This window comes from Macaca nemestrina, chromosome 4 (genome assembly GCF_043159975.1).
Source record: "Macaca nemestrina isolate mMacNem1 chromosome 4, mMacNem.hap1, whole genome shotgun sequence".
Taxonomy (NCBI): domain Eukaryota; kingdom Metazoa; phylum Chordata; class Mammalia; order Primates; family Cercopithecidae; genus Macaca; species Macaca nemestrina.
Genome location: NC_092128.1, coordinates 176,055,538 through 176,078,986, shown reverse-complemented (window position 1 = coordinate 176,078,986; position 23,449 = coordinate 176,055,538). Strand labels below are relative to the sequence as shown.

General features: G+C 44.8%; 1 long non-coding RNA gene across 2 annotated transcripts; it reads left to right on the top strand.

Annotated features, from left to right (window-relative positions):
* The first annotated feature begins 959 nt into the window (after nt 1-959).
* LOC139362995 (uncharacterized) lies at nt 960-22,754 on the top strand. Of its 2 annotated transcripts, none has more exons than XR_011622800.1 (3): nt 960-1,361; nt 11,014-11,237; nt 14,844-22,754. It is a non-coding gene; the product is annotated as an uncharacterized lncRNA (long non-coding RNA). The 2 variants fall into 2 exon arrangements; XR_011622799.1 differs by having other exon boundaries at nt 13,721-22,754.
* Nucleotides 22,755-23,449: the final 695 nt, after the last annotated feature.

Genomic DNA, 23,449 nt, shown 5'->3' with positions numbered 1-23,449 from the left:
TTGGTGTGAAACATGGTCCGTAAAATACATGTAAATGTGGGCAAAGGTGTGTTACGTGTTTATTCGCCGTATATAATAAACTGTGAGGTCTGTAATCTAGATCTTGGGGTATATGGGCACCTTTACAATGATTGGGGTGTTGACTTCCATCTAATGACAACGATGACCACTTAAAGGCAACTTAAATTGTGCCAGGAGTTTCAGGTGTCTTGATAACTGAATGTAGTCTTTAATTTAATTTAGTCTCTCACTGGCCATAGGAGGAAGGTATGACTTCCATTTTACAGAGAGGGAAAAGCTGTGGGCATTTGTCCAAGATCCTGCCAGCAGAGGGCCTGGAGGTGTGGGGAGGCAGGGAGTATGGGCTCAGAGACTTAGAGATCTCCAGTTGTCCTTTTTCCACCTTAGGTTCTCATTGGTAAAACGGGTTTCTAGAAGCTACCTGTGGCTTCCAAGGTGTCTGCTGGATTTGGAGGATGTGTAAGAACCAAATAAAGCCCTCCCCTTGCAATTTTTGTCTTCTGCTAACAATCTGAGTGACTGTGAGGCAGTGTGAATCCAGGATCTCCTTAGCTGGCCTGGCTTAAGCTCGGGCACCAGCAGAGGCTGGGTTCTAGGAATGTTCCAGAGGAAGGCATGGAGCTTGCTGAAAGGGGTGCTGCCCCAGGGAAACGAAAGGACAACAAACAAAAATGCAACCTAACAAAGCCCAAACCAGCAACCGCCCCTCCCAGTCAACCCTTCTGTCAAGATCCCGATCTGTGCTGGAAAGCTGGCTTGACAGCCACCTGGCTATCCTAGAAGTGCCCTTGAAGTTAAGCTGCCCCCCACCTTCGCAGTGGGACAACACTGGGATAGGACTGAGGGGGACACAGTGAACTTTCATTGAGCTCAGCTTGCAAACAGCTATCTCAGCCAATCTTCACTGCAGCCCCTTTGGGGCTAGGAGGAAGGCACGTTGTTCCCGTTTTACAGATGAAGATACTGAAAATTGAGGTCAAGGCAGGGGTGGTCTTCAGTATCCAGCCCACCGGATCACAGCTGCCTGAGGCTTCTAGGGTTTCATCCTACACCTCCCTTCCCCGCACCCGCACCCCAGGAGATGCTAGACACACACTGGCATTGACAGAGCTGTCTACCCCACGGCAGGCCACCCCCTTTGACAAGTTGTGATTAATTCTGAGAGTGGAGGATCAGGGTAAACAGGTTAGGGTGTCTCCGGTTGGCTGGCTGGCAAGACCATTCGGTCATAATGTGAACTGGGAAACCCCGACTGGTCGGGGGTTACCGCTTGGGGCCAGGTGTTTCCCTGGGCCCGGAGTAGTTGCACACGTGGAGGGCATGGAACCCCTCGCCTCAGGGTATGAAGTAGGATTTCCTATCACCCCCCTGGGAGCACTGGGCGGACCACCTGGTTTACTATATGGGAGGTGGGGGCGGGGGATGGTGCTTTCTTCACGGATCTCGCCACTGTGCACATAATAAGTAGCAATATGTCTCCCCATCGCCTGTCAGGATCAAGTCCAAGCCCTCTAACCCTGCCTACGGGGTCTCCAACCTGGCCCCTGAGGGCTTTTCCTCTACCCCTCCCACACTGGGTGGTCCAGCGCTTTCCCCATCCTTCCCCACCACTCCCAGCTCCCCCATCCCACAAGCCCTTCCTCCAGTCCATCTGAGCATCTTGTCCAAGCCATTCAGGGGTTGTCCTGGGAAGGCCCCTCCACCCCTCCTTGAGCCCGTGTAGCACCCAGAGCTCCCCCATGCAGGTCTGGGTTCTCGTCATTGTGTTGTAAGGATCTGGCTTCCTCCACAGTCAGGGAGCATCTTCCTCCACCGCCAGGGTCCTCACAGTGCCTGGACCTGCCTTGCATTCCCCGGGCCCAGAACGGGGACAGGCCCAGAAGGGCTGCACATGTTGAAGAGCTGGTGATAAGACTGTTGCCCAAAGAGTTTTACCGGAGTTTCCACACAGCCCGAAAGACAGTCACGATGGCTTCAGTGCTACAATTTCCCGCCTAGTTAATCCAGTTTCAAAAATGCCTCTTGGGCTGCTCACTGCGGGCCTTATGAGGACTAGGTGCAACCCATTCCCTCCTCCCCACTAGCCATCAGTAATGTGCGACGCCTGGTCCCCCGCTAGACGGCCCCTCTCCAATATCTACCGCGCTTCAGGTTGTCCCGGGACTAACGCCAGAGAGCGGCTGGTGCAGCGGCGCACCTGGATAGTGCCCTCCGCCGCCTGGCATCCTAGCTCGGGGCTGCCCCGACGTTCAGCGGGTGAGGATTCTGCAGCCAAGCGGACTGACTCCCGAGCAGAGTCTCCCCGGCCCCGCGGAGCTGCGCAGCGCGCGGGAAAGCCTCCACCGCGTGGGCCCCGGGCTGCAGGCCAGCGCCGCAAACTTCCAGGCGTCAGGGGCCAGTGGCCCGCAGTTTGTGCCGGATGGGTTCAGCTTGCAACGCCGCTGCAGAGCTCGGGCGCCCTGCAAGGCGCGCCCGGACTCGGTTTGGGGTTTGGACTAGTGGGGAAGACAGGAGTGGAGGCTGGGCGTGCTCCTCTGCTCCCACTTCCTCCAATATTCCCCTCCAATACATATAAATCAATTCTGTCTTTGATTTTCTTTCCTTACACCTGGCTCTTGAGAACCAGGAACCTCGGGAAGGCTCCCCGCGCCCGCCCGCCTCCTTCCAGTGAGGTCCTGGGACGTGGGTGTTCGTTGGAAACAAAAGGTCTCGATCCCACCCAGACCCACTGAAACGGAATCCACATAAGCCAAGGTCCCCAGGTGGTGCACCTGCACAGTGGCGTTTGAGAAGCCTTGCTCTCCGTCTTCTGGGGCTCATGCTAGGCTTTGCTCCTCTCTCCAAGGTCCTGGGGTCTTCCAGTCCCATACACAGACCCCCGTCTGAAGCTCACAAGGGTATCTGCTGGAGATTCAGCAACCTCTCCCAAACCATATGAATAGTCATGCTTCCAAACCCCTTGACCACCTGTTAAACAACATTCAATAAGCATGCTGTTAAAAAGATGCATGTACATTGTAAACAAACAAACCAAAACTGAAATGATACAGAAAGCGAACGTCACCATTACCATTCCAACACCTCTGCCCCTCCCAGCAAACAACTGTCAAGATTTTGATGAATGCCCTTCTAGCCTGGTTGTATACAAACTTTGTAACCTGCTTAATTTTATTTCTCAGCACCTCTTAGATGTCTTTCCATATAAAAACAAGATCCACCCAATCCCCTTTAACTGTGTAGGGCTGCAGTGTTCAATCCCCTTCGGACCTTCCTCTCCTTTGCCCAGGGCTTGTTCAGCCCCGAAAAACTGGCCAGAGCTGGAACCCCTGAAATCTGTTTCCACTGTGTGGATGGTTGTGCTGGGAAGACCCTGGGGTCAGGGCCCCTCCTGACAAGACACGGAAGGCATGCTCTCCTCCTGGTCCCTTTGGGGCTCTGCACCCAGAGCTCGCTCTCCTTTGCAGAGTCTTTTCCTGCATATACAGAGGGAAGAACTGGTTCCTACTTTGCCTGAAGAAGAGGCAGACGTGTGTGGAAAGCTGAGCCCACTGGTCTTTAAGTGGCTTAGTTGGCTCCAGGAAGAATGACTTTAAGGTGGGAGCAAGACATTCCTTGACTGCAGTTGTGACCAGGCAGAACTTGGGTTCTGTGACTTTGCAAAATGTGGGGGTTTTAGACATTGATTTCTTTCTTTCCCCACGTCCAACAGTAACAACAGATCATCTGCTTCTAGGTTGAATCGAAGGCATTTGTCTAAGCAAAGAGGCCATTCTGTTTAGGCGGTGTTTACAGTTTGCACTAAGAAAGAAATAAAAAAGAAAGGGGGGTTGAGGGATGGAGCGAGAGAGGAAGGAAGGAAGGAAGGAAGGAAGGAAGGAAGGAAGGAAGGAAAGAAGGAAGGAAGGAAGGAAGGAAGGAAGGAAGGAAGGAAATCATATAAACTGAAATTCCCTCCTCTTTAAACCATGTTTTGAATAGGTACTGTGTAGCACTTACCTGAAGTAAAACTAATAGTACACAGAGTATTTGATTAAAAGCAAGTCTCCCTGGTACAACTGATCTCCTTCCCCCAGACCCCCAGAGGAAATTACTGTTGCAGTTTCTTGTGTAGTCTATAAATATTCTTTGCAAGTACAAACTATATTTAAAGATCTTTCTCTTTTTTTTTTCTCCACACAAATGGTAGCATACTCTGTCCACTGTTGTTTCTGTACCTCACTCTCTCAACTGAACAGAGAATGCTCTCTTTCTAAACCTACAAACACACACATGCATACCTGCAGCCCATATTTAGAATACAGTCTTTCCATGGGGCAGAGTGTGGTGGCTCCTGCCTGTAATCCCAGCACTTTGGGAGGCTGAGGCAGGCAAATCACCTGAGGTCAGGAGTTTGAGACCAGCCTGGCCAGCATGGTGAAAGCCTATCTCTACTAAAAATACAAAAATTAGCCGGGCGTGTTGGCAGGAGCCTATAATCTCAGTTAGTCAGAAGGCTGAAGCAGAAGAATCGCTTGAACCCGAGAGGCGGAGGTTGCAGTGAACCGAGGTCATGCCACTGCACTCTAGCCTGGGTGACAGAGTGAGACTGTCTCCAAAAAAAAAAAATTATTTCCTGGTCACAGGTGCAGGAAAAATTATTTGCCCAATCAAAATGAGGGCCTGACCCCCGCCCCACCCCCAACCTCAAAAAAAGCTACCTAGCTCTTTATGGTGCTTTTTTTTTTTTTTCTTGCCTCAGTCACAGAGAAGCTAGGACACTCTGTGCTAGGATGACGGGAGATCAAGGTGCTTCCTACGCTGAATAAACTTCTCTAAGCTGGCCCCAGAATCTGGTACTTTTAGGCACTGCCTGAAATGTACAGATGGGTCCACTTTTTCCTACTGTAATTGCAAAAACAATAGTATTTCTTCTCTCCCATTTGTAGGGCAATCAGTCAGAGGGATCCAGACAGACATATTTTAAAGAATATATATATAAGACCACTAGATGAAGCTAATGAGCTATTCTTTTTTTTTTTTTTTTTTTTTTTTTTTGAGACGGAGTCTCACGCTGTTGCCCAGGCTGGAGTGCAGTGGCGCGATCTCGACTCACTGCAAGCTCCGCCTCCCGGGTTCCCGCCATTCTCCTGCCTCAGCCTCCGGAGTAGCTGGGACTACAGGCGCCCGCCACCGCGCCCGGCTAATTTTTTGTATTTTTAGTAGAGACGGGGTTTCACTGTGGTCTCGATCTCCTGACCTTGTGATCCGCCCGCCTCGGCCTCCCAAAGTGCTGGGATTACAGGCTTGAGCCACCGCGCCCGGCCATGAGCTATTCTTTTATGTTTGATTATTTTTGAATACGTGATCTATTTACATAGTTCAAAATTCAAAACCATATAATGCAAAGTTTGTTTACTACACTTGTTCCCCCAGCCACCCAGTTCTCTTTTGTCTATCCTTCCAGTTACTCTTGTGTATCTGGAAGGATACACATGGAGTGTATGTGTATACAAATGTTACCATTTTATATTGTAAAAAATGTATATTTTACACAAATGGTAACATACTGTGCACACTGTTTTCCATCTTGCTTTTATCCAGTTAGTATCTTGGAGATGACTTTTTAGCTGCCTGTTAAAAGCTTCCTTAAAAATATTTTCATCCTTTTGTAATATGGGTATGTCATAGTGTCTTTCGACAGGCCACTTGCTGTCAATAATAAACATATGTTTAACAAAGCAGAAGCGTGTGTTCTCTCATCTAAGAGACCAGAGCATTTGCTCCCAGCAGGTCTGGCACCCATAGTGTCAGGGACCCAGGCTCCTTCTCTCTTCATTCTTGGCATCCTTCGAGAGAGAGAGTGGTTCCCTCTCATCCCATTCTCGTCTCCCAGCTAGCTGGAGTCCCAACATGTTATAGGTTTATTATTGACAGCTAGTGGCCTGTCAAAAGACATTTAGAATGTTTCCAGCTTTGTAGTATTACAAACAATGCTCCCATGAAATACCTGGCAAATTTTCATTTGCACATGTGTAGATATGTCGTATATCATAAGGATAAATCCCTGGAATTAGCATTATGGGGCCACATAATCTGTGCATTGTAATTTTGGTAGATGTTACCAAATTGTCACTTAACTGTTGTTGTCCCCATTTATGTAGCAATGTATAAGAGAGACTGCCTGACTGACGGCTGATTTAAATGCTCAACTTTTATTTTCCTAAGTCCAGGGAAAAGATGATTTCTAATTTGGATGTCAGAATAGGTGATGAGACTGACCACTGTGGCACTACATGGGAGAATAATAAAGTGTCACTTCCTTCCTCAAAACATCAATGCTGCGAATTACAGATGATTTCAACATCTGGGACCATTTCCAATCCTTCCAAAGATTTAACAGTGACTTTTCCAAGGAGTTGGGTAGAGCAGCCCAGGTGCATCAATGCGTTATATCTGCTGAGGAATATTTATGTTTTAAGTAAATAATTCAACTGATATTTATTGACCTCCTTTCCTGTGCCATGAACTGTCATAGGTGCTGAGGTCCTGCAGCATCTCTGCTGTCAAACTTTGTGCTCAAAGTAATTGTGATCATAATTATTACAATTTCTTTGATTCCCTCTCCAGCCCTGAGAGGCAGTTAGAGTGCATGTGATTAACACAAGGGTTCCCTAGTCATATTGCAGCGTGGCAAACATCGCTGATCATTCCTCCAAATCTGTTCCACTTTCTTTGTGGAAATGCACTTTTTGGTTGGGCATGTGGCCACCTGGAATAAAAACTACATATCCCAGCCTCCTTACATTTCCCAGCCTCCTTTGTGACCAAGTTCTGGCCAGTAGGAAGTAAACAGAAGTGGCATGGGCAACTTCCAGAGGTATCCTTTCAGAGAGAGAGCATGTTCTTCTCATTCCATTCTCATCTCCCAGCTAGGCGGAACCCCAACCTCCGTGATGGTGGAGGCTGGAAGAGCCATTGAGGATCATAAGTTGGCTGTGGGGCCACATATAAAAGAGCATGAAAAGAGAAGGAGTCTGGGTCCCTGATACTATGGGTGCCAGACTTGCTGGGGACCAAATCTTTGGTCTCTTAGATGAGAGAACAAACCATTCTGCTTTGTTAAAGCCATCATGTTGGTTTTTTTAATGCACTGAAACCAAATACTAACCAAAGGTAACAGACTTTTGGACTCTGAGTGGGGACTTTTGCATGTCTGGAGGGGTATCTCTCTGCTGCAGACATCTTTGTTCTGTCAACTGAGTTTGAATCCTGACTGCTACTCTGGGCAGAATGATAACAAAACTCCAGGTTCACACACTATTGCAATATTAGGAGGCTATCCCTCACTTTAGAGGATACTGTGAGGGAAGGGTGAGTGAGCATGTTCTGGTCACTCGTGATGCCAGGCAGGAAGTGGGGGTGGTGATCAGGATTCACCCTAGACCAACTTATGTAGCAGATGTTGTTGGTCCTGGTTGCCCCTTCACCCTTTCTTTTTGTTTTATGCTTTTGAGCGTAACAAAGACATCTGTCCAGACAGATCTGCTCCAGTCCCTTTTTGTCCATTCCTTGCATGTCTTTAAGCTTTGGTGTGCTTTCTCTCTCAATGGCCAACATTTTCAACTCATCTTCACAGGGCTGTGCGTGGACTCCTGGGGATGCTTTGCTGACTATGGAGAGAACTGAATGCAATGACGGTGCAAGGTTTCGTAGCTCTGGGCCAAGGCATAATTTTTACTCTAGAGATCCCTTGTGGGTTCAGGCAGAAGCTCAGCCTCTTTAGCAGGACATTTGCCTGAGATTTCAGTCTTTCTTGGCTTCCTTTCTGGCTTAGTTTCCCCCTATCCCTGCCAACTCCCTTAGCAGCCTCCACTGGAAGTATTTTTATTGATAGATCACTTAGCCACAAACCCTCATCTCAGCATAACAGCTGAGCCAACATTTCTCTGTCATGTAACAGCCTGTATGGAGCATCCCTCAGCTGGGACAGTGGTTCCACAGTGTCTTTTTTATCTTGTTGCATTGGCATCCTTCCTGTGTTGCCTTTCCTCTCTTGTGCTGATGGCTGCTGTGGCTCCCACCATCATGTATGCATTCCAGTCAACACTGGGAAGAGGGGGAAGTAGAGGGCACACCACCTTCTCTTAAGGTAGGACCCAGAGGCTGCGTTCATCACTTCCACTCACATCCCATTGGCCAGCACTTAGTCACATGGCGACACCTAAAGCCAAGTAAGGCTGGGAAGTGTAGTCTTTAGATGGATGGCCAGGTACCACCAATTGGAGCCCAATAGGGAATAGAATGGTAAAAATAGAGGAGAATGAATATTGGGGTAAAAACCCAGCAATCTCTGTCATGCCTAGGAATCACTACCTTAAATGCTAGGAACTACATTTTCCTACTGCTAGGGGATGCTTGATTCACTTTGAAAGTATACCTTTAGCTGTTCTGACCAGGTATACCTTTAGCTGTGAATGCCCTGAAGTGGTGGGGGATGTTTCTGGAAAAGATCTGGGAGGTCATCATCACCTCCAGCATAGTTACTGGGTCTTGGGCCTAGGGCTGGCAGCTGAGGTTAACATGTCTCAGCGAGGGACAGCGCAGACAGAGCTCCTAGCAGAAAGCTGATGTGAAGTGGGTGGCATGGGTTGGCAGGTAGCATAATGTAAAGGGGTGGATTCAGCAAGAGGATATAACAATTGCAAATATATATGCGCCCAACACTGGAGCAACCAGGGATATAAAGTAAATATTATTAGAGATAGAGAGACAGTTGGACCCCAGTACAATAATTGCTAGAGACTTTAACACCCTACTTTCAGCACTGGACAGATCTTCCCCTAGGGGCTGGCATGGCCCATAAACTGCCCTAGGCCCCTTATACTGACAATGAGTCAGGCAGGACCTGCCACCTGAGTCTTCTTGTTGTGGGGGGGGGGTAGGGGTGGTGCAGAGCCCTTGGAGGTCCAGGGCCTGGATTTGAGCAGGAGCCAGCAGGTCTTCTGATAGTATGGGGCTTCCTTCCAGGACTATTTTCCAAGGATTAAGAGGCTTGCCCCTTGTCCTGGGTTGAATGGTGCACCCCCCTAAAAAAATATGTGAATATCCCTGGAACTTGTCAATGTGCCCTTGTTTGGACAAAGGGTCTTTGCAGATGTCATTAAGTTAAGGATCTTGAGATGATATCATCCTGGATTACCAGGCAGGCCCTAAATCCAATGACAAGTGTCTTTATAAGAGAAAGCCAGAGGGAGATTTGAGACAGACAGAAGAGGAGAAGATGCAGCCAGGAGAAGGCCAGCCAGGGGCAGAGATGGAGGTGATGCAGCAGCAGGCTGAGGAATGCCTGAGGCCACCAGAGTCTGGAAGAAGTGAGGAAGGATTCTCCATTAAAGCCTTCAGAGGAAATGCGCTCTGGCCAACACCTTGCTTTTGAACTTCTGACCTCCAGAGCTATGAGAGAATAAATATCCATTGTTTTAAACTATGAAGTTGGTAGCAGTTTGTTATGGCAATGCTGGGAAGCACCTCCATAGTGAAGACTCAGCCACCAGTTGGAGGCGAGACAGCGCAGCAGGCTCAGTGACGACGGAGAGGTGTGTGCCTTTGGCCTCACCTCTCTGGCGGGTTCACTCTCCTTCGCCTCCACCCCACGCTCTGCTCCTGGATTCCTCCAGTTCAGTCAACCTGGTATGGGGAGGAGACTGAGGCATTTGTCTCCTTGGCTTCCTCCCTGTGATGTCTATTGCAGCTTAGCTATGTCCCCAGTACTAGGTCATGGTTACTTCCAAGGCAGCCTTTTCTGCGCAACTCTCTTTCCTCCAGGTTCTGGAATATTCTCCCTCCCATTGTTCTTTGGGGACAGCTCTGGCTCTATTAGCTCCTGGCCCCTGTACTATCTCTTGTGGCTTCTCTACATGCTGGCTCCATTGTGGTAATGAGTCCCTTTGTAAATTAGTCCCTCTCCAAGTAACTTGAGTGTGCTATTTCCTGCTGGGACCCTGACTGAGACAGTGCAGCTGGGGCTCCATCTCCCTGGTTTTATGGAGGGTGGGAATCAGGGTAGAAGTGTAGAACTTTAGATGGTAGGTGTAAGTTTCCTAAGGGCCAGAACTCTGCAAAGGGGTGATCCACATATTCTGAACAGTGAGATGAGAGAGTGCTTTGGGTTCTCTATGTCAGGGACCAGGATCTGGCCTTCATTCTCTGAAGGGTCATGCAATCTGCCTCTGTTGAAATCTAGTGCTTTGGCACCATTGATGTCTCTTGATGTCCAGAGGCTCATCCAGAGTGAGATACAACTTGCCTGGCAAAGCCTCCTGGAGGGCTGAAATATGGATGGACACAGAGAGGGCTCCATGTCCCCATTACCTCCCCAGAACAGGGAGTGTTCCAAGGACAAAAGTGTTCCAAGTTGTAGAATTAGGATGAAATTCCATGAAACCCATTATGTGCATTGAAGAACATACATCCATGTTTCAATTTCCAAATAGTTCTCACTCTTCCCTGATGTCTTAGTTTGTGTTGCTGTAAAGAAACACCTGAGGCTGGGTCATTTATGAAGGAAAGAGGTTTATCTGGTTCATGGTTCTGCAGGCTGTACAAGATGTGTGGTGCCAGCATCTGCTTCTGGTGAGGGCCTCAGGAAGCTTCCAATCACAGCAAAAGGTGAAGGAGAGCAGGCATCACACAGCGAGAGAGGAAGGAAGAGGAGAGAGGAGGAGAGAGGTCCAGGCTCTTTTTTAAAACAATCAGTTATCATAGGAATCAATAGAGTGAGAACTCATTCATTACCAAGAAGATGGTACCAAGACATTCAATGAGGGATCTGCCCCCAAGACCTATTATCTGAACACGTCCCACCAGGCTCCACCTCCAACACTGAGGATCAAATTGCAGCATGAGGTTTGGTGGGAGCAAATATCCAAACCACATCACCTGACAAAGTACAAACAATGACTCAAAGCCCCATTCAGATGCCCTGTGCTCATCAGTGTTTCTGTTGTCTGGAAGGTGACGCCGAAGAAGTTGGCCCCAACTCCAGACCCAGATGACTGTCCAGCTGACTCACCAGCCTGAGAAAAGGAAACAGAAGAGGAAAACCCAGATTTGAGGCCAGGGGATGGAACATGGAGAAACACGACAAAGGAGAAGCTTAAAGCAGAACAGACCACAGCCAAGGAGATGTCTCTGAGTTGGAAGGAGAACACCACCATTTTCTTCAAAATATTTTATTGGTGAGTATTTTTCTGGTAATAGAAGTCATACATGGTCCTTGGTAGAAAATATGGAAAATACAGGATCTGATCATTGTAGAAAGCTTAGTAAATACAAGGTGTCATGGTAGTCAAGGTGAGAGATGACAAGGACCCTGTTATGGATTGAGCTGTGTTTCCCTGACCCAAATTCGTATGTTTAAGTCCTAACCCCCAGTACCTAAGAATGTGACTGTATTTGGACATAAGGTCTTTAAAGATGTAATTAAATTAAAATGAGGTCATTGGGGTGGGCCCTTAATTTAATATGACTAGTGTCCTTATAAGAGGAAGAGATTAGGACACAGACACACACAGAGGGGAGACCACGTGAAGACACATGGAGAAGACGACCATCCACAAGCCAAGGAGAGAGGCCTCAGAAGAAACCAACCCTGCTGACACCTTCATCTCAGACTTCCAGCCTCCAGAATTGTGAGACAATACACTTCTGCTGTTTAAGCCACCCAGTCTGTGCTACTTTGTCGTGGCAGCCCTAGCAGACGAATGCAGACCCCAACCTTGGGCAGTAGCAGACACATGGAGAAGAGGGAAGGGATGGAAGACATTTTTAGGAGGTGAAATTGGCAAACTTGGTTGAATGGCTCCATATGGACAAGTGGGGGTGCAGAGTAGTGGAGAATTTTGTTAGTTTTCTAAGCCTGAGCAGCTGGATGGATGAGGGTGCCCCATCTCATCAACTGTGATGGAGAATCCACGAGGAAGAGTTGCTGTTTGGAGGAGTTGAAGGGGAGACGCGGGAGGGGCACACAGTGGGGATGCCTGTTCTCTGGTTGATCTAGTCCAGGGCTTCAAGCCAAGGGCTGGAGGGAGGCACAAGGGCACATCAGTGCGAGCGGAAAGCATACTGCGAGTAGAGGAGGGTGGCAGAGGACAGACCCCCGGGGAGGTGCACATTTATTTTCTTGGAGGAAGGGACCATCATGTATTGTGCTGATGATCGCATCGCAGCTGTTCACATTTATTAGGTTGATTCCAAAATATTGTCTTCCTCCCCTAATTTCTCTTTCAACCCATTGTTTAAAAATTCCCAAGATAGGCACAGACAGACTACTCCCCAAATGCTAAATTGGTCAAATTAGGGGGAAGGCTGTCTCTTTAACCTACCCCTGTGATTATTTGGTACACATGGTGCTTAGCATGCTGGCGTCCAGGAACCACCATATGTGCAGGTAAGTGCAGAGCCGAGTGGTCAAACAATGGGCTGTTTTGTTTTTAGCAATACATGCTCTTACTTTTTTGTACCCCTCTGGCCTCCTTTCTTTAAACATTTTTTAATTGAAAAAAATGCATATCAATGTGTGTTAGAAATGTGTGGGAAACAATAGTCTCTCCTAATGGTGTGAATAATGATGTGATTTTTGTTATTATCATATTAGTGCCAGCATATCTTGCAGGATTACTATGTATCAGGCACTATGCTGTATTGTTTCTCTTAGGATATGTAGTTTTCCACGAAGACATACGATTCTGAAACCCTGGAGAATACAAAATTGAAAATTAGCTTTCTGTTTAAGAGTACAGGCTCTGGATTGAGGTTGCCTGAGTTAGAATTCTGATTTCCTCACTTATTAAACTAATGCCATTCTTGGTGAGCTACTTAATGTCTGTGTCTCGGTTTCCTCATCTGTAACAGTGTCTTCCTCACAATTTAATATGAGTGTCAAATTTGATAATATGGGGAAAGCATGTAGAACAGTGCCTGGGACATAGTAAAAGCTCAATGAATTTCACTGTAAGGGCTCCCTATATATGAGTATTTCAGGAGGTTTTTTTTACATGACTTAAGATTGTTTTTGGAAAATAAAAAATTAATAAACAAGAGCTAGCACGGCTATCTTTAGGCCTCAGTTGTATTAAACTCAAAGACTTAGTATTTCTCCAATACTCTGTAAACTCTGCCATGCTTGTTTCATGTACATTTCTTCAGTCCATCTCTCTGCATTGAGGCTAGATCAGCTACCTGCCTGCTTCTGTTTAAAGAAATGATTTCCTTCTTTGAAAAAAGAACATGCCTATGGTGTCTCCTTACTACAACATGTTTGGGATTCCAGCAATTTCTTTAAGTTACTTCCTGAATGGAGTTGTCACCATTATCCTACTTTAAAACTCCAGTATTCAGTTCCACATTTTAAAAAGTTCTTTAAAATCTCATACCAAGAGGAAGACGCCAGTCAGTCTACTGCCTGACATTTTATTAAGAATTAAAAATAATGAAGCCAGCAGAGATACAGAGAGAGACTAATTTAGAAACCTGGCATGATTGCTTTTAATTTGTTGACAATGTGGTGTTTGTGGGGGAAGGGAGGTGGTGGGGGAAGGACAGGGTAGCGCATGGCCAGGCTCAAGCAGGCCTTGCATTAATGGGGTAACAGCTGAACTAAGTGTTCACAGTGAACACATCAAAGATTGTAGTCTTTGAGATACCATTTTTTCTATTCCAGGGTGTCAAAGGTGGCTGCAAATATACCCAGCGCTTTCTGGGTGGCATTGTTTAGGATGCTGGCCCAGCAGATGGCCCCAAATGCACCTCAGCCTGGTAAAGCAGAGACCACATGGGATGACATAGTCTTCTCATTAGCAAACAGGAAAAAAAAAAAGGCAAGGATGAGAAAGGAGAGAGATAAAAAGGATACACAAAGACATTTACATATTTACATTGTCTCCTCCACATTTCAAATTCTCCTTTAGCTGAAGTGTCAGTGGGCTTGCTTTTCTCCTTCTGTTTGTATGTTTACTTGTGCTAAATAGATTATGCTAATTAGGCACATAAATGCATGCAACTGTTATTATGGCATTTTAATCACAGAGTTTTTCACTGGAAGCCTTCATTAGAATTCTCATAATCTTACTTGTTAGTGTAACAAACAGTAATAAATGCCAAGGAGCTTGGATTAAGGCAGAGGCATTCAGACTTTAAAAGAGGAATATGGAAATGTTGTCAAATCTCTGCATTACTTATTGAAATGTCACATAAACAGTTCGGGACTCTAAATATCTTACTCATTATAAGGATAGGGAACCAGGCAACCTGAAAATAGTAATTATGTCTTTCTTCCGAGCGCCAACATATGCCATTCATACATTCCAACTAACTCTTCTGAAATAACCGGATGGTCCAATATACAGCCTGGGCCATGATGTATGATTGTGATAAATTAGAGAAATTTGTTATTTGATTTCACTTATTTTAGGCTTAGTGGTAAATATGTGTGAACACAAACACATATAGAAATTTACTGTCTTTCAATTTTGCACAATTATTTGGCAAGTTGCTAGAAAAAAACCGCAGTTCTTTTTTTGTTTTCTAGGAAGCAATATCATAGCCATGTGCTTAAGAATAAGCCACTCTCTGAAAATAATGTGGTCTTGCAAACAGGTCTAAGCATTGGGACATAGTAGATGACTATCCTGATCTTGCACAAGTCCACAACGTAGATGTGACAATCTAAGTTCCGGGGGAAACTCCCTTACCGTAGTTATGTGTTGCTGTGGGATAAACTACGCCACAAGTCAGTGGCTTAAAACAAAAACAATGACTTCTTTCTCATGATTCTGCTAAAGCAGCCATGTAGAGATGACCCAACGAGAGAAACTGAGGCCCGAGCCAAACAGCCTCCATGGAGTATCCAGTTTGCATCTTCCAGCTGTCCCAGCATCTCAGCCTGCACCAAGTTAAGCAGAACGTCTTGGTAAAGCCTCAAGTTAATTACTCGTCTGGGGGCTGCACTCTTCCCCATTTGGCACTCTCTTGAAGGAATCTTTGGTTTACCCTCTAGCAATAAAACTGCCACCCACTTCTCAGAGGTCCCGAGGACCACTTGGTGCCGGAGGAGGCTGGCTCTGCCTTGGAGAACCAATGGAGGGGATCTTTTCCCCACTCCACATTCGGTAACTTGAAATTGGCCAGGACAGGCGCATGTCCACCATGGAAACTGGTGGATGTTTTTCCCTTGGAGAACCAGTTGTCGAACATTTCCCAGCACACCATTGCCCTGAGCCCTGAAATGTGCCTGGGCAACCTCACCGCACCCTCCTACTACAGCCTCGGACACAGTGGTTCTCAAACTCAGATGTATAGAACCCACCCAAGGGACTTGCACACTTCGCAAATACTCACCCTCCTTGTCGCTCATCTTCCAGCCATAACCGGGACATGGTAGGAACTCAAGAAATGCTTCTTGAGTGAAAAAATGAACATGACTTTAAGGTGGGTAGTAGTATCATCTGCATTTTAAAGATGAGGAAACCAAGGCACAAAATTGTTGGAAAAAAAAAAAAGTTGCCCAAGGTAGCATAGCTAGTAGGTACAGGAGTCAAGTGCAGGTCTGTCTGGCCCAGACAAATGCACATAGTGGACTGAAAGATCCCGGGCGATGGCCCTGCAGAGTCCCAGTGCCTGGTCCCACCTAACAGCGATGGCGGGTCCCACCTACCATCACGGCTGGCTTATCATCAGCAATCATTTTGGCCCAGCCATGATGGTGCCCTTAGTGAGCTCAGGGCAGTGGACTTACACATTGTGAACTGACTACGGGACAATGCCTGAACTGTGCAGCAAACATGACTATGAGGCAGTATCACGTGAAATTTTGGAGAATGGGTTTGGGGTCTAAAAGCACTGGGTTCACATACCACCTAGGCACCTCAATTTCCTCATATGCAAAAGAGGACTTATTCCTTAGGTTAGTCAATTTGTTGACTTAAAAATATTTGTGTAGCACCTACTCAGCCATATACTACAGGCAAAACAGGCTTCATGGCCCCTGTCTTTCTGGAGGTTAAGAAATTCTGAATAATACAAAACATGATGCATTTTCAAACTCAACCCCTGGCATGTACAAAGTGCTTGTCTTCATCAGAATTCCTAGTAAATAACCGTAAGTTCTGTGGATGCAGAGGCTGCACCCATCGTGATAATTGCTGTATTTCTAGTTCCTGGCACATAATTGATGCCCAATAAGTTTTTCTTGCATACATTAAAAAGAGTTTCTTCTCTTGTAAATGACAGATGCCCAGTTGAAACAGCTTGAGGAAAAGGAGGGGTTTGTGGGCGACTTGAGCTTGGCTAGCCCCGGGTGCCTGCTAGCTGTTGCTGCGAGTCTGACTCTGACTTGTCTCTGCTTTCCTAGAGGCTGCTTCTCTTCTGCCAGCAGCACAAGGCTCCCACACCACCAGCCCAGGCCTCTCAGCAGAAAGAGAATTTTCCCTTCCAAAGACTGCCAGGGTTGACTCCTCCTGGCCCAGGGAAGGACATGTGTTGGTTCCACACCAGTCACAAGGACCTGGCTGGCCAGCCCCAGACCGCACGTCAACCCCTGGGATGGGTGAAGTCCAGCCTCACTGGACCCAAATGCACTGAGGGTTGGGGAGAGGTGATTGCCCCCACCCCCTCCCAATTAGGGAGCTAGAACTGGCTACCTTCAGTTCTGTGGAGGGTCAGTGGATTCATGCAGATGTGGAGACCCAAACAAATGACTCTGGGAGTTGTATGGACCTTAGGGGTAAGGGAGAAGGGCTCAGTGAGAAAAAGCACTGAATGCTGAGCCAGAGTCACAGGGAAACATCTCCAAGGTTTCTCCCTCCTTTCCTGTATTAGTCCGTTCTCACGCTGCTGATAAAGACGTACCCCAGACTGGCCAATTTATGAAAGAAAGAGGTTTAGTGGACTCACAGTTCCAAGTGGCTGGGGAGGCCTCCCAATCACGGTGGAAGGTAAAAGGTACGTCTCACATGGCAGCAGACAAGAGAAGAGAAACTGTGCTGGGAAACTCCCCTTTATAAAACCATCAGATCTCATGAGACTTGTTCACTATCATGAGAACAGCAAAGGAAAGACCTGTCTTCATGGTTCAATTACCTCTCACCTGGTCCTTTCCACAACATATGGGAATTGTGGGGCTATAATTCAAGAGGAGATATGGGTAGGGACACAGCCAAACCATATCATTCCCCCATAAGGAGGCCTTGGCAGGGTGCCTGAAGAAGGTCTTGGACACAGAGACCCGGGAATGCAGGTACAGGGCTGGGAACACGGGTCCATGTAACTGCATGGCCAGCCACGGTCCTGAGACCTTGACCACTGCTCCCTTCTGGGACTGCCAGTGCCCTGGCTGTGCCAGGTCTGGTGTGGAGTGGGAGCCTCCCCATAAGGCCTGCCAGGTACAGCCTTGTAGTTGCCCACAGCCAGGCCTGAAAAATCACAACTAAAAGTCAGACTCCTCAGTGGGAGGTTCTATTGCTCGCCATGGAAAACATCATAACATGACAATTTGGAATCTCTTAGTGATGAGGGAAAAAAAACCCAACTCAGATGGGATTAAAAAGATAAAGGATATGTGATTTTAAAATGGACAGAGGACTTGAATAGACATGTCTCCAAAGATGATATATGAATGGCCAACAAGTATCTGAAAAGATGCCCACGTGACTAATCATCAGCGATGTGGAAATCAAACCTACAATGAGATATCACCCCATACCCAGCAGGATGGCCACTATAATAAAAGCCCCAGAAACTACAAAGTGTTGGCAGGGATGTAGATGTGTTCATTCATCTCTTCACTAGCTGTTAAATGCTACCAGCATTAGGCCCTGAGCATAGAAAAATGGTTAAGACAATAGGTGTAGACAGTAGTCTACTTAGGGACATTGTCAGAAGAACAAATACAGTAACTGCTGTAATAGATACACATACACTATGTGCTGTAATTTAAAAGTACTATAATAGAAATTTTGTGCATTTACGTATTTATTTAAGAGATGGGGTCTCACTCTGTCACCCAGGCTGGAGTACAGTGGCACAATCATCATAACTCACTGCCGCCTCCAATTCCTGGGCTCAAGAAATCCTCCTGCCTCAACCTCCCAATGCGCTGGGATTACAGGTGTAAGCCACTGTGCCCAGCCGCTCCTGACAGTTTTATGAGAAGAGCAAGCACTTGTATTCCTGTTAAGTTCCCAGTAAACCTCTCCTAACTTTCCATTGGCTGGATTCAGGTTATTTTTCATTGAGCCAGTCACTGTGGCCAGGAGGATGGGATGTGCTGATTGGACTCACCAATCAGGGCCCATTCAGGAGTGGAGGGTAGAGTTCGCTTTTTCAGATGTGCATGGGCTGTGCCTGGGAAGGTAGTATGGTTAAAAGGAAATGAGATGCAGGCAACTAGAAGGCGGGGTGGATGCTAGGCAGGCTACAAGATACAGTTGTCAATTACATTGTGGCATATGGGTTGCTAACCTGGCATAAATAATTCAAATTATTGGCTGGGCGCGGTGGCTCATGCCTATAATCCCAGCACTTTGGGAGGCCGAGGCGGGCGGATCATGAGGTCAGGAGTTCGAGACCAGCCTTACCAACATCGTGAAACCCCGTCTCTACTAAAAATACAAAAATTAGCCAAGCATGGTTGTGCACATCTGTAATCCCAGCTACTCAGGAGGCTGAGGCAGGAGAGTCATTTGAACCTGGGAGGCGGAGGTTGCAGTGAGCTGAGATTGTGCCACTGCACTCCAGCCTGGGCAACACAGTGAGACCCCTTCTCAAAAAAAAAAAAAAAAGATTTCAAATTATTTTAATGGGAGAGGTAGCTGCAGCTTTCCCTGTGTTTAGCCAGACTGAGAGCCTCCCCACTAAACCAATGACAGCTGAGGATAAAAGATGTGTATCTCAATGTGTCAGCCACTCCTTGGCCATAAGTCTAGACCAGTGACTAGAGGTCTGGCAGTAGGTATTAAATTTTTCCAGCCTGTGTGATGCTTCTCTTCTTCCCTGTCCTTTGTGGAGTCACAGATGTGAGCTACCAGAAGACAAGTGGAAGAAAATGGCTTGAAAAACAGACAGAACCTGATATTAGCATTCTTGGTACTGAAAAACCTGGGCTCATCTTCTGTTTCTGTAATTTACTGGCTGTGTGAACTTCGGCAAATTTCAGAACCTCTATGATTCAGCTTCATCTATAAAACTGGAGTAATGATGTGATGATCAAATATGCAGGGTTGAGATAAAGATGGAACGACATCAAGGTGCTGCCCTATGGAAGTACTCAGTAAATGGGAATTATTTTTGGTATTAATTTATTGAGGGCTTTGTATGTACCAAGTGCTATGCTAACTGCTAGAAATATACTATGCCATTTAATTTTGCCAACAAGTCTATGAGGTAGGCATTTTATCTACATTTTACAGTTGTGAAAACTGAAGCTCAGAAAGGTTTTATAACTTTTCTTTTTCTCACCCAGCCAGCAAGTGGATTCAGACAGGTCTATCCGATGCCTCGGATGGTATTTTATTTGCTACATTATACTGTCTCCTGCAGTGCTGATGAAAAACAGTTGCTCAGCTGAAACCTATTAGCCCCCAAGGTGATCTGTGAATGAGTTTCAGGGAATCTCTCAGCCCCTTTATATGATATGCAGACTTCTGTGTATATATTCATTTTTCTGGAGAGAGAGTTTATAGCATTCAGTAGAAAGCTGTTCCTGTTCTCCAAAAAATGGTAATTTTTAATAAGGAGAAATCAGAAAATGTACATAGCAGGGTTTTATTCCATTTCCATGTATCCAGCTATCCATGGGTTGGACAATGGGTAAAAACCTGTAGTTAGATAAAAGGTATAAATTCTAATGTTCGATAGCAGTGACAATAGTTAGCAACAATATATCATATATTTCAAAGTAGCTGGAAGAGAGATCTTGGATCTATCCATCCAATAAATATTTACCCAGGGCATTCTTTTCATCAGGCACTGAACTAAATGCCAGGATTACCTTTGAAAGACAGGATTTCAAGTATGTAAACATCTGTTTTACAATGAAGAAAACTTACATCTACTGATGAGATATGTTTTCCTCTGATAATGACTATTATGTAAATTGTTCTATATTCCCTTCATACTTTGGTGGGCAGAAAGCTTAGACTAAAAATTCTTATATTTTTATTTTAGCTCACATTGGCTCATATTCTTTAATTCCACTTAAAAATCTATATTTATTTTTTACTATATGTATTGGCATTGTTGGCTGCCTCAAATTGTCTATGAAATGAGCTGAGAAATAAAACCAATTTATTAAAAAAAAAAAACAACTAAACAAGCATAATTAACTTTTAGTCGTCTCACTTTTTATTCCATGACTCATGGGAAACTTTAGGAATATTCAACAATAATACTATTTATCTATCCAGTGGAATTTGTAATTATGTGAGTTTTACACTGGTTATGTATTATTAATCCCACATCAAGTAAAGGAAATAAAGCTCAGATTTTGCTCAAGGACTGATAGGAAATGGCCTTATGCTCTAACTTCAGTGTGGCACTCCTCATGCCATTCTTCCAAGAACGCACATCACATCTCTTTCCGGGCATTTTTGTTTGTACTTTTAAACTAAAAATGAAATACAGGCAACATTTTAGACAGTGTAGCTGACTTCTTGATTGCCTACCCAAATACTATTCCTTTTTCTTCCTTTCTAACAAAGACCTTATTTTTATTTATTTATTTTTTTTGAGGTGCCATTGTGGCCATATTAAAATGTCCAACTTCCCAGACTCCCTTGTAGTGAAGGGTGGCCATGTGACCCATTCTAGCCAATATAATGGTGGCAGAAATCCAAAGAGTAGCATCTATTCCCAGACAAAAACACAAAAGATTGAGAGGAAAAGACTTGTGGTTCTTTTCTCTCTTCCTGCCTGCAATGCAGGCATCATACACGGAGCAGCAGCAGCCATTTTACAACTAAGAGGAGGAAAGCCTCAAGTTAAGATTGGCAGAGCGGGAAGAGCAAGCCAGTCCGAGTCCCAGTGGACATTGCTGGTCAAGCAACCACTTTAGCCCTATACTGCTTACCTCCTGATTTCTTGCTATGTGAGGACAATAACCCTCTTAGGGGTCTCGACCACACTGGTAAGGTTTTCTGGGTCAAACATAATCCTAACTCTTAAGGCAGCTTAAATAAAGTGACAAAACTATTGATGAGCATTTTTTACTCTCAAATGACCAGAAATCACTTACCTAGGAATTGACGAGAGAATACTTATTTAGTTTTAATTGTCTAGATTGCTACTTTATTAACAACATGGCCTAATCCTTCAATAAGAGAAATCACTGGTTGATTCTGTCCCAAATGACTCCATGTAAGGAAAGAGATTAAGGTTGAAATGACTCCTGTACCGTACTTTGAGAGTATATTGTGCAGGATTCCCTTTGAGACTCTTCAATTCAATATTTACTTGTCTGTCCTTTCAAGATTGATTAGCAATTATTTATGGCAAAGATAAAGCAGGCAAACTGTGAGAGGAACATTTCTTAGAATAGTGATTTATTATTAACATCAGAAATATTCATTTACAAAATTTGAGCAAGAAAGAAAAATGTAAGAGGGAAACAGCAAATTATCTGAAATCCTACCATAACCAGAGTTAATATTTGCTATAGAACAGTCCAGGTCTTTGTGCATATGGCCCAATAGATGGATAGAAAAGGAGAGAGAGAGAGAGAGAGAGAGAGAGAGAGTGTGTGTGTGTGTGTGTGTGTGTGTGTGTGTGTGTGTGTGTGTTTGTGAGAGAGAGAGAGAGAGAGAATCAGCTTGTCAATTTTTATTTTTAAAAAACTGCTGGGATTTTGTGGAATCTATAGATCGATTTGGGGAGAATTTACATCTTAACAAGCCTGAGTCTTCTGATCCATAAATATGGTATACTTCTCCATTTATTTAGGACTTCTTTAGTTTCTCTCAGAAGCGTTTTGAAGTTTTCAGTGTATAGACCCTCCACATCTTTCATCAGATTTATACCTAAACATTTTTATGATGTCATAGAAGGTATTAATTCCCAACTATTTGTTGTATATAGAAATACAATTGATTTTTAAAATATTGACCTTGTATCCTGCAACCTTGCTAAGTTCACTTGTTAGGTCTAATAGTCTTGTTTAATAGATTATTTAGGATTTTCTACATCCATGATCATCTTTAAGGAATAAGTCAGTCAAAAAAGGACATATTTATTTCTTCCTTTCCTATGTGAATGTCTTTTATTTCTTTTTCTTGCCTTTTCCCCATTGGTAGAATCTTTACCACAATATCGATTAGGAGGGGTAAAAACAGATATTCTTGCTTGATTCCCAATCTTAGGGGAAAGTATTCATTCTTCATTATTAAACATGATGTAAACTGTTGGTTTTATTCATAAATTTCCTTTGTCAGATTGAGGAATGTCCCTTCTATTCCTAGGGTTTGTGAGTTTCTATCAGGAATGTATGTTGAATTCTGTCAAATGCCTTTTTTACATTTATTAAGCTGATCATATGGTTTTTCCTTTCTAATCTGTTAATATGATGAATTACATCTATTTCTTTTCAAAATTTAAACCAACCTTGCATCCCTGGCATAACCCCCACTTGGTTATGATGTATTATCTTTTCTACCTATTACTGAATTTAAATTGTTATGTCTATATTCAGGAGGGATATTGGTCTGTAGAGAATATTAATAGTCCTATTTTATTATTAAGAAAATAGGGACACAAAATGATTAATAAACATTCTATAACATTAACAGCTAACTTTCAGGACCAGGATTTGAACTAAGCTCTGTCTAGTTTGAAAAATTTTACATTTTCCATTGTAACATACTCTTTCTCAACTAAAACTGTGCAAGAGCTACACTTAGTTTTTAAGTATGCTCGTTGATGAAGCAAACCAACCAACCAAATAATGATGTTCTGTAGGGAAAAATAAACTGTTTTTCCTCTGATGTCACACCACAACGATCAACACAGAAGACTCTGTAACCAAACATGTGGGAGTTTCTCCCTACACATGAAGCAAGTAATCAATTCTGTAGCAGATATCAGCTGAGTGTCATCCTGGAACTCAGTTCAATTTTGATAGTATCTACCTGGAAATAGTGTCAGATCCTACAGGTTGAGCACTCAGCCCCACATGACTGCTCCCCACTTCCAACATCAATTCCAAGCCTCAAGTTGTTTACTTGTGCCTCTGACAATTGGCTGTAAATTGGGGGTTCCCAAAACCCTTCCTTGAATTTGATTAATTTGCTAGAGTGGCTCACAGAACTCAGGGAAACACTTTACTGGTTTATTATAAAAGACGTTCCAAAAGAATTACAAAAGATACAGATGAAGAGACGCACAGGACAAGGCGTGTGTATTAGTC